Source organism: Ruditapes philippinarum, unplaced genomic scaffold, assembly GCF_026571515.1.
Source record: "Ruditapes philippinarum isolate M1 unplaced genomic scaffold, ASM2657151v2 ctg4225_1_1_1_1, whole genome shotgun sequence".
NCBI classification, from domain to species: Eukaryota; Metazoa; Mollusca; class Bivalvia; order Venerida; family Veneridae; genus Ruditapes; species Ruditapes philippinarum.
Window position 1 is genome coordinate 99,122 of NW_026865472.1, and position 5,784 is coordinate 104,905.

A 5,784-nucleotide genomic window follows, 5' to 3' on the forward strand; every position below is an offset into this window, starting at 1 on the left:
AGTTGTGAATGTCACTGTCACTATATTTAAAATATTGCACTGTACATTTGTAACATAATTGCGTTTATATCAATGTCTCTTACTACCTCAATTATACTAGTGTAATAAATCAAAATGTCTGAATTTTTGGTTAGATCTTCATCACATGCCTTATCTGATATAATGTTTAATGAATTTGTCTGAAGTACTTCTTCTTTGATAGATATACAGTACAAAGTGATCAATCAATGTTAATCTTACAACCCTAATATCATCCTATGGTTTAATTTTTCTTTTGATTGGTCTGAAATACTTTTTCTGGTTGTAAGGAGAAAATTTGAAATTGATAGAAAATTATATTGGGCTATCAATTTAAATAGTTTTCTCAAATCGGGTAACATCCCCTTTTTCATAAACACCTTAAAAATGGTTTATTTTTATTTTACATAACTGCTTTGATAAAATGGATTGCTGATACGACAAAATATAAATTTTCGATATTGTATAACATACAAATGCAAAATTCAATCACACAAAGTGAAATGCAACGTTAACTTTATCACTTTAATTACATTTTAATTATAGATGCAGAGTATCTTTGAAAATCGAAAGAAGAAGGTGATTTACAACTTATATTTAAAATAATAATGATGAATAACTATGCAAAACAAACACAACGAATAAGTGCGAAGCTTTATGTGTAAAAATATCTTTCGTCGAGAAGCAGTATATGAACGGAATCGTTACATTTTAGAAATCCACTGTTATTAACCATTTGAATCAGAATATATAATCAAATCATGATTAATTAGTCCAATGTGTTGTCTACAACATTCCAACTGATAAGTACAATACATCACATTGCAAGCAACAACACGTTTAACTATTGCATAATCTATCATCTCTGATTCTTCTGTTGTACAGTTATGGCAACTGATCATTTTTCTGGCACTGAAAAGAGGTTCTTCTGAAAGATCTCTGTATGCCCATGCATCTTTAGTTTACTTGTCCATGGAATATTGGGTTGTGTATTCTTTAAACTGTATACTTCTTTTAGTTTTTATTTGTTGACACAACATTACAACAGTTTTAATCAAATTGTCTTTACATGTATAGATTATATATGAATTAACAAATCTACAACGCATTTCTTCAGGAATAAATGGAAAATAAGGCACTGAAACTGTAGAAAACTGGATTCAAACGTCCACTCGAATGTAATAATGAGGAATTTATTAAAAGGACGATTCAAAAGTAAAACATTTAAAAGAAATATATGTTCTGATTAACAATATTCATCATCTGCATACTTCAGCTATGTAATTTTATAAATCAGCTATGTACTTCCAGTCAAATAACTTGAAACATATAAAGCTTCCAATTGGCTTATATCTTACGTTAGTATCTAGTACCAATCAAAAAGATAGATTAGATATTTTAATAACAAATTTTTATCTGTATAATAAACAAAAAAGCTGTGTTGCAGGACATTTATTTCAATTAAATGCATTTAATTTACAGTAAAGTACAGTATCCACATGTTCTATAAAATAAATGGTAACGAGAAAAAAAGAAACATTAAGTTTGTACTCATATTCAATTCTCTATTTATTCTATCAAGGTGAATGTCTTTCATGCTTTGCGGCTTTTCTGTTCATTAATTGTCTTGTTTAATTTAGCTAATGTGTAACAAGTTGCAAATTTTCCCACAGTTACCATTATAATGAGATTCAAGGATTAAACTTGAGTTTATTGTCTTTATATAGTTTGTTGATGCCAACAAGAGACTGTTTTTTCTGCCTTTTTTGTGTAATGCATTTTCTTTGGGAGAAAGGAAAATAAAGTAAATTGAAACAATCAATTTCATTCTTGGGAGATTAAAATCATTTAGCCCTAAATTTATTTCAGATGTGATATGATTAATTTTAATGCAAAACGATTAAAGAAAATTTTTACCAATCCTTTGGGAACAAATGCTTCTGTGTTCAGCGGAAGCTTGCTTTCCATGTACATGTAGCCATTTTGTGCCAGAAAAAAACATAATTCTATTCAAGCAATATGAAAGCCTAAAAAGCCAGTTAGACAAAAATTGAAAATGTTGCACACATTTGATTGGGCATTTTCATGAATGGTACTGTTAGTGCAAGTTACTGTCCCATTGCCTTAAGCAGAATAAGTTTGATGTCAATAGCAATAAAATATCGACGAAGATGAGATTTGTACCCACGCACACATAGCCCAAAGGATCAGCAGTCCATCGCCTTAACCATTCGACAACCTCTTTACATGAATGAAGATCTCGTACGTATAATTACTACGTATACGTTATACATATAACTGAAAAATATTGTGACAGTTGCATTTGCCAAAACTTGGCAGCCGAGGGCGGTAAAAGCTTATTTGCATGTCAAACTTTGAATTTTGATTTTTGTCACCTGATGGAACTTTTATTCATTAAAACATAATATGAATTTTCATTGGATTTGACTATTCGTGTCTTTGTTCAGATGTACACATAAGAAAATCGAAAGTGTAATACTAAGAATAATGTTGATAATTATGACGAGGATGAGACCCGAACCCACGCGGGCATGGTCCAATGGATTAGCAGTCCATCGTCTTAACCACTCGGCAACCGCATCTCACTAGTGTTAAGAAACATTACATATTTATAAATGAAAATAATGAAAATCCTTCACCAAGTAATTAAAGTTGTGAATTAGTAAACAAAAATAAATAATAAAAAAACCCTAAAATTATGGGAAATGATTAATACTCGACGACTTTGATTAAATTTGAATTCACTTAATCACCCAATTAATCGCATACACAATTTGCCATACATATATTTTACATTGGTGTTAGAAAAAAAATGTAAATGTTAGTTTAATTTTTTATTATTTGATTTTAACATCATAGTCATCCTGCCGGACAAGGTATTTCTAAGCTTCAACCATTTAAATTCATGTGCAAAGAACGGGAACCACACCCCATCGTTATTACATGGTATTACCGGTTCTGGGGGACCCGCCTCGGGGGGATCAAAAAACCCCTCATCCAAACTATGGTCTGTCCGAAAAATTTTGTTGCTGATTCTGTAATTAAATAGATCAATATGCAGGTTGTCCCTTATTTTTTTTGTTATTTTTTTTTTAGTCTGTGAAATGAAAAAGTAGAAAAAAACAAAAGGTAAACTCGAATAATCTTGTCAATCAAAATTAAAAAGTAAAAACGTTAAAAAATTTGTTACTGTATTCCTAAAAATTTTTCGGATACAAAAATTTCGCATTTTTAAAAAAGCGGCATTTCGCGGAAAAACTTTCGCGATATTAGAAACCCGGGAAATTCCGCAATGTTAAGTCCTCGCTAAATTACAGCTTTTGGAGATTTTTTTTGATCATGATTTTTCCCTTTTGGGGTGTTTTGTTTAAATATTTTGACAAGGGGGCCCTAAAGGAACGTTACTCGTACATTTCTCTTTGACTAGTCAAACAAGACGGTTTTTCCCGTGAACATTTCAATTTTTCCCTTTCCCTTTTTTTCTTTATTTATTAAAAAATTTTAGTCAGACCCTTAGCTTTTATTCTTTTTGAATCCTAACTGCTTTATCTTAAAAATGCGATCCTTTTTTTTTTACACATTATCGACTGTACATCGCTTCATTTTACAACAAAAACAGTTTTTTATCAATGAAGCATTTTATCGTATTTATTTTTAACAAAGGATTACACCTACCCCAAGAAAATAAAATCAAGAAATTAATTTTTGGGAAAACTGAAAATGCTTTTGTCAACCGGACTAGCAAAAACGTCAATAAGCATGCTAATTACTAATAATTGATATTTTCTTTTCAGCGTGCAAACTAGGCATCAAAAAACATAACTTAAATTATTCTTTACCCATTTCTATAGCACCTGTGTTTATATGTCTTTTGTGTAAGTAGATTATAATAAATATTCTGCACTTTTTATGTTATATTTGGCTGAAGCTAGAAATGTTCGCGGATTTGTTATAAGTGACATATTCGCGGCTATAAAGATTCGCGGAATCATTCCTACCGCGAAAACCGCTAACTTAAGATGCGCGAAATCTTTTCTAGGAATATGGAGAAAATACCACATGGAATATGTAGATCTACATCATTTTTTTCATGGGGGAAAATATGATTTAGACTTTACATGTAATACGTATCACAGATTTATTGTTATGTCAACTCATCAAGCTTTTGCCGTTCTATTCAACATCTTGTTAACAAAACATAAATGCTTAAAGTACAAAATGCAAAGAAACTCGTCAATGAAACGCACATTCTGTCTTCTAAAATTTCCTCGTCTCCTTGGCAACATTTGATATATCTATCGTTATTTCTGCCAGGATTATTTTGCCTTTCGTGTGCCGGAGAAAGAGATTCAAGGAAAATTTGTATGATAATTATTGGCAAAACAATTAAATCTTAAATGTAAGGAATTAATTTACTATGGTTGCCGTATACAGCCAAGAACACTTACACGCCACTTATTTATATCTAATTTGAAAATAAGAAAACAACAAACTATTAAATTTAATGTCATAAAATGTAGCAAAATGCACGGTTTGAGTTCAAAAATGCTATCGGCCTTCGTAATTTATTACAAAGAATTTGCACCTTAGCATTTGTGCATCATTAAACAATAATGCAAGAACAATTAATATTTTATTCCCATGCCAACATGTTAATAAAACAGAGAATTGATGAAAATATGTTGGAGTACATTGTGGATAGAAGCAACTTTCAAGACGTCATTTAGTTTAATGACGCCATATGTGACTTCATATGACATGTGAACATTCATTTTTAATGTCATATCTAATTATGTTATAATGCATCTGCTTTCCTTATCTGTTATATAGGGTAAACATTTTGAATATGTTAGAATATATGATATAAAATATGTTATTGCGATGGATATTATATAATTTTTACATCGGAATGTAGAAATGAAATTAAATATGTTTGTTATTTTAATTGGTGGAATGTATTGTTAACGTATGAATTTGAAGAAAACAAATAATTTAAACGAAAGTGCTAAAAGAAAGATATGTTGAAAGGGGTGAGATAAAGTTAAAACAGTTAACTTCAAACCACAGTGGATTCGAATCCTATCACGCGATTATTTTACACGAGTAAGTTATCCAGCTAGCTTTTGGAACGTCAATGGATCTAGTCAGGTGCCTGTTCGAGGCTTCTTTAAGCAGGTATCCCCCTACCAGTAAGACTGGAAAGTTGCTATATGAATTCTACCTTTAGTGAATTCTTCGTTCTTTCAATCATTTTCAGAAATTAAGATTGAAGAAATGTGTTACGTATGGGCCACAGACAAACACTTAATTGACTTGACAAAATACGGTCGGTTTTCTCATTTGCTATGCAGTTAGCATTAACACGGCATGAACAAATGATGGTTAAAATGAGCACCTTTAATGATTGATACTTATCAAACGAATGCTCGATAACATGTTGTAACTTATATAACAAAAAGCAGAAAAATTAAATAAAAAAATAATCTGAAAGACAGGACTTTAAAGACTTGCATTTAACATCAGTTGTAAATAAGTGTTTTTATCTTTAATAAAATCAATGATTATGCGTTCAAACTGATTGCACCCCCCCCCCCCACAAAAAAAGGTCTCCGAAAATGTGTACATTCAATGCAAAGAATATGTAATAAATATCGAACTATATCATTAAACCACATGACTATTAGATCTTTACCATGGTATATATGTTACTAGGGTAAATTTCGTAATAATGTCATATTTTCCATA